This window comes from Triticum aestivum, chromosome 1D (assembly GCF_018294505.1).
Source record: "Triticum aestivum cultivar Chinese Spring chromosome 1D, IWGSC CS RefSeq v2.1, whole genome shotgun sequence".
In the NCBI taxonomy this organism is placed as follows: Eukaryota; Viridiplantae; Streptophyta; class Magnoliopsida; order Poales; family Poaceae; genus Triticum; species Triticum aestivum.
In genome coordinates, this window is record NC_057796.1 from 5,903,259 (window position 1) to 5,915,649 (window position 12,391).

At 39.8% G+C, this 12,391-nt stretch overlaps 1 pseudogene; it reads right to left on the reverse strand.

The window, feature by feature from the left end:
* Window positions 1-6,870: 6,870 nt before the first annotated feature.
* LOC123162167 (wall-associated receptor kinase-like 2) lies at window positions 6,871-7,815 on the reverse strand (annotated as a pseudogene).
* Window positions 7,816-12,391: the final 4,576 nt, after the last annotated feature.

The window sequence follows — 12,391 nt, forward strand, 5'->3', positions numbered from 1 at the left end:
CGGGGGCGGTGCCGGCCGCTGGGCGTGGCGGTCAAGGCCTCAGGCCACCGGCGCCGGCTGTTTCGATGACGTCTACAGCTGCTTTGGGGCGCGGTACTACTCCGCAAAGACCGCCGACCCCCGGTGCGGCCGTGGTTGCACCTCGCAAGCAGGCTTCGGTGCCGGGGCAGCAGCCGCAAGCCGCGCCTCTGCCACATTACGTCGTTAGGCCGCCTCAGAAGCGTGCTGTGCCAGCGCAGATTCCGCGCAACCTGTGGCAGGCGAGGGAGGTGCGGATGCAGCTCGGGCGCCGGCTAATCGCGGCGGTAATGGTCCACCCCGAGGAAAGTGGGGTGATGATGGATACAATGCTTATGGGGACAGACAACATCGTGGCTCATCGTCTGCGGGTGGCAGGCGTGGCTACGCATGGCAGAGTGATGGGTCAGCTGAACGACCTTTCTACGGCCCTCCGGGAGGTTTTGTCGAGGGGGCGTCTGGCCCTGATTATAGGCAGCGAGGCGGTACCGAGGTCATCGTGGTGGTCGCGGTGGTAGGAACCGTTACCGCCAGCCTCCACCGCCTACTGTGGTGGATCCGACGGCATCCTCGGAGGTCGATGCTTCTGGTCAGGCGCAGGAGCTATCTGGGCAGGCTATGGAAGTGGTGACTGCACTGGCTTCCGCTGACGTGCCGCTGACGGAGCCCTTTGTGACGGGGGCTGTCGGGGCTACAAGACCGACGCGGATAGAGCTTCCAAGTGGGCGCATAAAAAGGAGAAGATGTTGTGCTACCGTTATGGAGAGCTTCCAAGTGGGCGCAGTAGATGTTGCTCACTGAGTTAGTTCAAGGTAACTTCGAGTGGGAGCTCACTCGTCTCGAGAATAACACTTATAAGGTTGACTTACAAAAGAACCATGTTTATCTTACTCGCAAAAAAAGAAGAAAAACAGAACCATGTTTATCTTACAAAGAAAATTAAGTAAACATCAGTATCGTTATCTTTTTTGGTGGGGTGTGTTGTTATCTACCTAAACACTAAAAAAATAAGCATAATGTAATTTAAACAGGAAAAGTTTGAAACATACATGCTTTGCTATCTTGATCTGATGAAAAAAATATGTATTTTGTGGCAAGTTGTCAAAGTCCAAAATGTGGCTAAAATTAAAATCGCCGGAAAAACTCATAAACCTAAAAACCTACGAAGATGCAAATCAGTTACACGACTACTACATGTTAAGACTCATCGAATGTACAATCGAAGATTCATTTCCCTGCGATCAATACCAATATTGGCAGTAGTTAAAATTGTTTAAACAGATGAAGTTTATAAATCCTATATTTTTTATCCACATACCAATATTACGATATATTAACTTTGCTCATATAATTTTTGTATTGAGACTTTTAGCGCGTAATAGGCCTGTTCAAATTCACGAGCAGCCAGCGAAAGGAATCCACTCGCCAATCATATATTCCCTCCGTCCCAAAATATAAGAACGTTTTTGACACTAGTGTAGTGTAAATAACGCTCTTATATTTTGGGACGGAGGGAGTACAATATATTAGACTGGGCCCATATAATATACAGAGCTGAAAACACACTAATGACTAATCGCACCTGCAGTATCAAGTCTGGCAGGATTGAGAAATAGCGTATGTTCTGTGGAGGAAGTTGTGGAATAACAATATATACCCATTATGCCACCTTACTATATATATAATCAAATTAGAGAGCAGCAGTCACTGAATAATCCTCCTGCATTGCCAATCGTTTTCTGGGCTCCTACACCAATAAGTAGGAAGAAATGAGTCAAATATTTCTCCAATTAGAAATGCAGAAACAACGGTGCAGCAAACAAAACCAAAACCAAACAAAACCAATTAGAAATATTTCTCCTCGCACGTATAGCTCCCTCTATCGCTGGAGATTGGGTGGATGGCCCCGATCCAAAGACTGAGCCATTGTTGTTGCAACTAGATTTTTTTTTTGTTTTATAAAAAAAAGTGTACATTCCAATGAAAAAAACAAGAAATTTTGTTTTTTGAAAGTTTTGGTTGAAAAAAAACATGAATAGTTTTTGAAAGTGTGAATATTTTATAAAACATGAACATTGTATGAACCACAAACATTTTATAACACACAATCATTTTTTTAATTGTGGAAAAAACAGGATATTTTAAAAAAGGAAAAAGTCTAAAATAAACCTTAAGTTTGTAGACGGAAGCTAAATAAGACCCTGAACTTTGAATCTCTGAAATCAGCACACCGAACTATAAGATCCTGGTCTATTTTAAACCTTAAGCGTCTTTTCAAGGGGATTGTCGACGTGGCTGGTAAGGCTATGGCTGGGCCAGCCCATCAGGCGCGAAGCATCTTTTTCTTTTGAGTATATCGCGCGACTTAAAAATACCCAAGACAAAATAAATCGTGAACAAAGATTTGAACTTGGGACCTGCTGCTTCCAAGCTCATACCGCCAACCATCCTAGCTAATAAATTTTGTTGTAATTTGGAAGCGCGAACATATTTAATAAGACACTGCGGGGCCGAGATTTGAAACATTTAATTTCGGAACATTTTCTTGGAAATGGTCAACAATTTTGAAATGTTCTTAAAAGCAAAAAAGGAACACAAAGAAATTTTGAAAACACGAACCATTTTTTAAATCCCCGAACATTTTTTGACGTGCGAACACCTTTAGAAAAGCAAACAAATTTTTGAAACCTAAACAAATAAGTGCGAAGAATTTTCCAAGACGAGATTTTTTTGAAACAGAAACATTTCTTTGTAAAAATGTGAACAAATTCTGAAATCTGAATAAAATTTTAATGTGCGAACACTTTCTAACTCTTTAAAAATGGGAACAAATTTTCACAAAACTGTTCGCACTTTCATATTTTGTTCAGCTTCCGAAATTATTCCTTTTATAAAAGTGTTCGCACTTTAAAAATCGTAGGGGATTTCAAAATGGTACACGTTTTCAAAATTTGCTTGTGTATTCCACATAATTCCAAAAAATGTTCGGATTTCAAAATTGTTGACAATTTTCAAGAAAATATATCTAAAAATTTCAGAAATCTTTTCAAATCTCGACACTACTGTTTGTTGTTAAATATTTTCGCGCTTCTCTTTTATCATGAACAACTACGAGGTAGTGATTCTCAAAAGAAAAACAGCTACGAGGTAGAGTGGCTATCCTGACAAGGTCAGTAACGCGAGGTTGAAACTACGATTCCTTTTTTTTTGACAATGAAACTACGATTCCTGACAACATCTCCATTGTTTTGGTATTTTTAAGTTTACCTGGTGGGCTGGTCCAGTGCCGTCCAGCGGCAGATTTTAAATTCGCCTAGTGGGCCTGCCCAGTACAGTCCGCCTGTGGTCAGAAATCCCGGGTTTCACCTACATATCAACAATTCTTGTCTGGGAATGCACTCAAGGTTTAAAATAGACCGGAATCATATAGTTCGGTGTGCTGATTTCAAGGATTCAAAGTTCAAGGTTTTTAGCTTTCGTGTACAAGTTCAAGGTTTATTTTAGACTTTTCCCTTTAAAAAATGTACATAGTTCTTTGGAAAATTTCTGATTTTTTTAAAAACGTACTCTTTCTTTAAGAAAAGACGAGCATTTTAGAAATTGTTAACATTAAAAAAATGGGTTTTTATGAAATAGTGAACATTTTTTTATGTTTCCAAATAATTTTTAGAAGTGAAACCATAAAGAAAAATAAATAAAAAAGTATATAGAAAAAACCAGACTTGATCTTTCCAGAAGGTTGCCAAACTGGTAAAAAAATAGTCATGAATCTTCTAGGAAGTTCCTACAACCAAAACGTTGTGTACACTACTGCCGCTAAAATGGGACGGTAAATTATCACATCGTTTGTTTTGCTAAAAGCTAACGTCATGAGTATCCGAGAGGGTTGTAATTTCTATGACATGCAATGAAAATGATTTAAAAAATGCATCAGTTGTAAGTTGTAGTCAACACATATAGTTGTCAGGAGTTTTTTTTAGAAATTATATTTGTTAGGAGAGTGAGAGGCGGTTCATCCAACCCAGGTTGCGAGGAAGCAATCCAACTAGGGGTGAGTCTATGTCTCGCTTCACCTACATGGAGCTTCTAGTGGTTCGGCCCAGTAACCTTGTGGTAACGTCGTGTCGATGTCACTCTAAAAGGTAATAAAATATTCATTGCACATTGTTTTCTGTTTAAATTTTCATATAAAATACATATATTATGAGGGGAAATTTGGTTTGATTTTTAAGTGTTCATCACATTTCTAAAATGTAAACGCAGTCTAAATTTTTTTCGCTCAACTTTTTAAAATGTCTATACAACTAAAAAAGAACATTTTACGTTTCAAAAATGTTCAAATGTTTCGAAAAAATGTTGCACGACGTTTTAAAAATGTTTTATACAACTTAAATAATGTTCATTTGTTTCGAACAAAATATTTGTGAAAATTTTAAAATATATTTATGCATTATTAAAAAAATGTTTGCATGGTTAAAAAAACTTTCATATCAAATCAAAAACATGTGTCAACATGTACTTAAAAATTGCTTAACATTTATTCAGAAACAGAGTTCAATACAACTATTTCAAATTTTTTTAATCATGCATCTAAAAATGTAAACGTATATAACAATGTTTTAGATGCCTCCGAAAAATGTAGAAGGTGAAAAAACTTTGACATAAAAAACATAGATTTTTAAAAAAGTTAACGTGTAAAAAATAGTCCTAATGTATACAAAACATATACAATATGTATGAAAAATCATACCTTTGTCGAAAGTAAGAAAAAGTAATGAAAAAGAAAAAAATGTGTGAAACGCAAATAAATCAGAAGAAAAAAGGAAATCAAATAAGAAAAATCATAAGAAAACTGATTAAAACCTTAAGAAAAGTGACGCAAAACATGAAACCCCCCATAAAATACAGGGCAAAAATTATCGCGTGCAGCTACAGTATTGAGCCCGCCCAAATACCGCCAAGGCGAGCCGTAATAGAAATCAGTATGGGCGATATAGGTCCAGTGTCCAACTAGTCCCTTAATTGCGGATTTCATATTTGACATGCCTTGCGTCAAATAGATGCTTTTTAGCTAGCCTAGCTAGGTTTTTTATTGGTTTTGGGATCCTTCTAAAAAAGGTTACTGTGTTGTTTTTCTTTTTGTTTGTCTCTTTTTACTGGTTTTCATTTCTCTTTTTCCTTTTTTGTTTTTTTGTTTTTTCTTTCTTGTTACTTTTTCTTTTATTTTTTTCATACCCTCGTAATTTAAAAATAATAATTTATTTTTTTGAAAAATGTTTGGAATTCCAAATATTTTTTCGATTTTAAGTAAATATTCGGAATTACAAATTTTGTTCCCTTTTCAAAAATGTTTGAATGAAATTAGTCATAAAGAGAAAAAATATTTGCAGTTTTAAAAATATGTTCACATTTTCAGAAAATCTTTCACTAACTCAAAAATTGTTTGGAGATTTAGAGAATGTTCCTGTTTAAAATGTTTAAAATGTTTAAAATTTCTAATTTTGTTCTTGTTTTCGAAAATGTTCAAAAATCAATTTTTCATGTGTAACTCATCAATGCTATCTTTCCCAAGATAAGAGAAATACTGATTAGAAGCAGCAGCATTGTTGCACTCTAATTCAGCATAGCCATCGTCATTTTGGATCCCATTCTAGTAACCTAACAGGCTGATGGATAAACTTACCAGTGTTCTTCATACAACATACTACTACACTATATAGAGAGAGAGGTTTAATATTGTTCACGTCTACACTAGGAAACATATCAGTTGTGGAGACAACGTCATACTATATGTTCTACCAAAATAGAAGTCCATGACAATTTCTAGACAGAACGGGCTCAGGGCGTCGTCCCCATGGGCGCGTCGACAACCATTCAGCTCATCACAGATGAATTTGAGTGGCTTATATCGCTCGAGCCTGACTCGTTGGAAACAGCCGATTCAGCCATTCCTAGTGGGCCTAGCTGGGAGGTGCTTTAAAGTCCATGCGACGCGGCCCAAACAGTGAATGCAAGCAACCAATAGCCCAAAAACTGTGTGGTAGCAGTGTCAGTTCTTCTCTTACAAAAGATAGCACCGTTCAGTTAGACATGGAATCATTTTTCTTCTTCCATGTAGCGTCCTTTCTCTTGCGTTGTCATCGCCCCCCTCCTCGCTCCTTCTATCTTAAACCACTGTTCTTCATCCGCGCCACAGGGTTGTCACTTCTCCGGTGATCGGCGGCGGCAACCCACCCCACATTAATGCGCCTCTCAACTTCTGCCTCTAGAGTCCCGTGCCATTTAATCCTGTTTAAACCCACTTATGATCTAACAATTCGAAAAATTGTCTTTTTTGGGGGAAATGAACTATGGAGAAAGCTAAAGCTAACCCTGTTGGCTAGTGAGCTGGCACACTTATTATTCTACCTGGCACACTTATTATTCCATAATACCTGGAGTTGGCTAGTGAGCTGGAACGATGAGATGGCCGCATAAATGGTGACTTGGCACGACACCTGCTGGCCACGTTGGAACTGACCTGTGGGCCATGGTCATCAAATTTGCTTCAGCAGGGCATCCTTAAGCTTTAGACGAAAGGAATTTCACATACAAAATCAATGGTGAGGTGGCGTGTCTGTTTTTCTCGAAAACGGGGTGACCCCTACCTCTACATCATTGTGATGCACACCTTGCTGTCATGTCTGTTTATACCTCATAATAAATCCACAACAATTAGATCCTACATTTCCTGTCACCAAGGAAAATGTCACATGAATAAAATTGGTACATAGTCTAATGTCTTGATGTCTCAACGCAATCAAACCATCACATAATTGAGTAAAAAATGTAAAAACATTGGTAGAGGATAATTTATTCTCCCAAGCCTTTAAGCAAAGCAATATCATCTGGTGCCGGACTAAAATCTCCCTTGTAGTCCCTCTCCTGACTATGATCTTGTCGTTCTTCTGGATTGGGCTTGAGACAATCCACAGCAACCCTGCTAACCATTTCCAAGAGATCAATATCCGCCTCACTTGTAACATTGTTATCAATAAAGTTTCTTGCTCTTTTTGCTAGACAAGCTTCAACAAAATTTGCAACATAGCTCCTCTCAACATCATATGTTGCAGGCCTCCTTGTGATAAGTTCTATGAGGATAACTCCAAAGCCGTAGACATCGCTCTTCTGTGTGACAATTCCTTGTTCCATATATACTGGATCTATGTAGCTCATGTCCCCAATGACATGTTCTGTCATCTCGGCTTTTCCTCTTGCGAGTAGCTTTGATGTCCCAAAGTCTGAAACCATGACGGATTGTACTCTCCCCTGCTGAATGCATGTATGTTAAGCCTTCGGCTGGCCCAACGGCAATCCGCAATCGTGTACCTACTAGAATCTTATCTCTGCACTTGAAGAGGACATCATACAGACTCCCTCTCGCTACGAACTCGTACACCAACATGGGAACATCCAGCTCTAAGCAGCAGCCTATGAGCATAACAATGTTCTTGTGCCTCATTGCAGATTGGATTATAACCTCATCGGTGAACTCCTGCTTCATGTGCTTGTCAACCTTGATGGACTTCTTTATAGCAACATGTTTTTTTTGTCTTTGAGAGTCCCAAGATAAACCTTACCAAAGTGGCCCTCTCCAATTACACACCTGTAGTTATTTGTCATTTGCTTAATTTGTTTCCTTGTATAGATCCTTATACTCTTTACACCTTTTAGTACCGGACCACCATTTTGTTCATAGAACCTTCTGAATTTTAGCAGCTGATGTACCATAACCATGAGGACAAGGACAACAATCATGGCAAAGTGCAAAATAGTCAAGCTTCAAGTTTACTCATGTTAAGATCCTCATATATAAAATCACCAAAATAGCATTACACTTAAATGATAGAATGTTCAATTAACTTGACATGCTATTTCTCCATAATCAACCAAGTAACTAATTATACAACTAGTAAGCCAATTAATTTTCAAAATAGTATTCCCTCCGTCCCATACATGTTATTACATCGAATATGCTCACATATTGGTTGTAATAACATCTTATAGTATGGGACAGAGGGAGTATTTAAGGCCTTAATTATGTGATGAAACTGAAGGTACAACTACAGAAAGTACAGAAACCGAATAATCATTACCGGCACCCCAGAACCTGGATGGTATATGACTTGTCAATTATTGCTGGGCATAATTTTTAGTATTTTTACATCAATTCTCGAACTCAATTCATTAAGAAAGAAGAGCTCTCTTTCTGTCTTTCAGGCATTGCCATGGGAAAAATTATGCACAATAAGAAAAGGAGCTGAGGGGGTACTATTCGAGAGAAATATGCACGTTTGATTTTCAAGTACCAAATCTAATTATGTAAAATCATAACAACAATCAAAATTTCAAAAGTTTGACTACACCTATCCAAAATGACAATTCTGGGAATTCTTGAGGGGGTATTAAAAGAAAGAATAGCATGGCTCGTATATTCTTCAGCGTTCTGTCCATGAGCTCCAGCGGCACATCCCACGTCTTCTTCAGCGTTCTGTCCAACGTGCCTGCCATCTCGGCGTGTGAGGTTCCACTTGTCCTGTTGTAGTAAAGGAACAAACGAGGGGGGTCGAACGAGTCGTTGCAGGTGACCTGGAAGCCCTCGACGAAGCATCCAGTCTTCATGCCGAACGGGTAGGGGATGCTGATGTTGCCGCACTTGGCCTAGCAACCCTGATGATGCCACAGAGTTGCTGCCACGGCGAGTAGTAGCAACTTCAGAGTTAGCAATGGCAACAGCCAGGGTTGCGAGGGTGTCGCCATGGTGCCAAAGATTTTACCTAGCCAGCTACATACCTCTTCTGCTTTTGCTAACTCTATATGCATATGCCAAGTCTCAAGTTCTAATTGCAGCGAGGATTCTGGCTGACCATCCTCCTATGTACCATATGAGGTGGCAACATCAAGCATCAGCGTCTGCACATCACAATCACATCAGGACTGCATATTCCAACTCATGACCTCATGACTTACAATCAATCCATTAATCAAGATATATTTCTTTTGACGCCGGCCTGATAACAATTAAGATTAGGGGTATGAGGCCAGACTCGTTCAAGTCGCTGATGCATCAAAGATACTAGGCAGATTCTAGCTTGCCCTTGTCCTTGTAAACTAATTAACCACTCCCTTTGATTTTAAGCGTTCAGTTGTTTTGGACACTGAAAACAACATGAATCGATCAGCAGGTTTCAAAACCATGTACAATTTCTGGAGGGAGGCACTGTTCCAGACCAGGTCTTTTCAGACTGAAGACCATAGGGAGGGACATTTCATCATATACCTTGGAGGCGTGAATACACACACGGAAGGAGGAAGGGACCCGCAAAAAAAAAAAGGGAAGGAGGAAGGGAAATACTAGCAGAGAGAATCTTACCGTGCCACTGAGTAGCGAAAAGCACGTGACCGGAGCTATGCTGTTTCCACTCTTCAGTTAACGGAGGGTCAAGATCGAAGCTCACGTCAGGATCCAACGGCTCCCGTTGCTCGCCTAAGCCTGAAGCGTTTTTTTAAAAGAAAAACACACACATCGTTTTTTGAGAGGTAAAAACACACACATCGTTTTTTTGAGAGGTCTATTGTAAACACACACCAGGTTATGCATGGAGAGCCGTGGAAATTCCGGGACTATGCTGTGGTGATAGAAGAGTATGATGGCTTTACGAATGCACATGATTACAAACTCAATCGTATTCCTGTATGGGCCAGGATCATGGGAGTCCCGGATGGTCTGACTAAGAAGAAGGAAGTTGCTGAAAAAATAGCAAAAAAGGTTGGGAAACCACCTGTCAGGGTGGTTGTCAACGATGGAAGGATTATCACTACAAAGTACCTGCGTGCTAGGGTATTTCTGGAGCTAGACCAGCCACTGGTTCGCTTTGTCCCAATTACGCTTAAAGAGAGCAAAAAATACCCGGTTGAATATGAAAAGCTTCCTGATTTCTGTCACTTTTGTGGGCTGATTGGGCATGTTGTGTCCGAGTGTGGGGATGGACTACACCCTCCTAAGACCTGTGAATGGGGTGATTGGCTTCTAGTAAATTTTGATCGGCCTGATTCTGATGGCCAAGCGGGTCGTGGCAGGGACAGAACGGACAGTTTGCTGGCCGAGGAGGGGGCTTTGGCAGAGGCTGTGGTGTAGCGCCAGGAGAAGCAAATGCCGAGGAAAAAACTGACACTGATATAGGTGGCTCAGGCCGTGGGCAGATTGTACCCCAAGCTAGGAAAAGACTGGGTGGAGCTGATGATGATGTTGATGATGATAAGGAAGACGATGATGAGGATAATGATGAAGAGAATGATAATGTTGCTTCCTTAAAAATTAAGGGGGAAATGATTTTCAAAGCTCTTCATAAAAATAAAATTGCTCGTTCCAACTTCATGGAAATCATGTCTATTGCCATTGAGGGCAAGAAATACATTGAGGAGTTGGAATCCCATCTTGAGGAGCATGAGGTCACCATTGATAAAATGGAAGGTCATGAGCGTGATTACGCTAATGAGATCGCCGACCTCTCTCAAGCTCTTGAACTTGAACAAACCACCAAGGAATCTCTTGAGGAGACCTTTGCACTAGAATTATCTAGAATAAAGGAATCCCATGATAGAGCCCTTGAGGTGGCCAATGATTTCAAATGTAAAAATGATAAGCTTGAAGTTGCGCATGCTAAACTCCTTGAGGATTTTGAGCACCTCTAAAATGGCTCAAGGGTCATCAAGGGTGAGCTCATCAAACTCACCGAATCTCATGCTCAACTTGAAGCTTCATATTTAAAAGAGCTTGCCAAGTTGCCTTCTCCCCTTGTTGTTAATGATGATGCTTGAGCTACTAACTCTATTTCTTGTGAAGCATCCATTTTGAAGGAGAATGTTGACTTAAGGGCTCAACTTGCATTGCTATCTAGCAATTATGGGAAATTGGAAGAAAGTCATGAAAAGCTTCTAGCTCTCATGATGATCTTCTAGTATCCAATAATTTGCTAAAGTTAGCTAATGAGGCTATGACTACTAAGGTAACATATAGTGAGCCTCATGTGGATACTAGCACTACTACAAGTCAAAATGCCTTCTTGCCATGTGCTAGTCCTCGTAATTCATCTACTCATTATGTTGCTACATCTTGTGATGAATTGCTTTCCTTGCCTTGTTGCTCTAACAAGATGCTTAGACTTCCTCTAGTATGTGTGTTGATACTAACCATGTAGAGGAAATCAAAGAGATCAAGGCCCAAGTTACTTCATTCAAGAAAGACTTGGAGATGTGTCATGAAGGGAAGTCCACACTCAACAATATCTTGAGTGTGCAAAAATCCCCAATGACAAAGATGGACTTGGATTCAAATCCAATAAGAAGAAGAAGTCCAAGATGATCAAGAAGAAGGGCCAAGAAAAAGTCAACAATTCGGCCAAGATTGTTTGCTTCAAGTGCAAAATTGAAGGGCATCATGTTAGATCTTGCCCATTGAAGAAGAAGCCCATTAGTGAAAAGCAACAAGGAAAGCGGCCACAAGTTCACTCTCATGCTCAACCTCAAGTTGAAGAAAGGCCTCTTCCCAAGAAGATTCAAGCTAATGCTTCTCAAGTTGAGAAATCAAGTGAGAAGAAAGTGAAAAGTGGTCAAAGTGGTGTCAAGAAAAGAACCATTTGGGTAGCCAAGTCTATTGTGACTAACCTCTTAGGACCCAACTTGGTTGGGGACCAACAAGCTCAAACTTGATCAATAGGTGTCTGTGGAGGGCATTGGAGACTTGGCTACATTATGAAGAATTAAGGGGACTTCATCATTCTTATTGTCTCAAGCCAAGTCATTTGGGTTATCAAGTTTCTATTTTATATCCAATGTGCCCCCTTGCGGTAACTTGTACTTAAATTGTCTACATTGGAAGTTACTTGCCCCTTTGCATGTTTTGGTTATGTTCCTTGCATGTGGTTGTATATGTTGTGCCTCCAATTTGCTTATATTGAGTGATCAAGTATGTGTGTGTTGGTTTGCACATCATGTACGTGTGTGTCGTGCGTTGAGCCTTTGCTCATCTTGTTTGTATCTTAGTCGGCTCTTGTGAGAGATTAATGGAAAATCCCATTTTGAGGAAGTGATGTGCTTTGTGCACCTCACAATCCTATAAATGTGTGTACATGAAAAATACCGTCTAGTATGAATGTTACAAGATTATCTTCGCTATGTGGTATGTCTTCTCATGAGAAATTCAAATTCTAAATAGTCCATTAATTTTCTCTTGTTGGATCATTTTATGTGACTCTTGTTTATCTTTATTTGGTATCACATTATGGGGGAGTAATATTCTATGTGTATATTACTAGCCTAGAAAATGTGTACA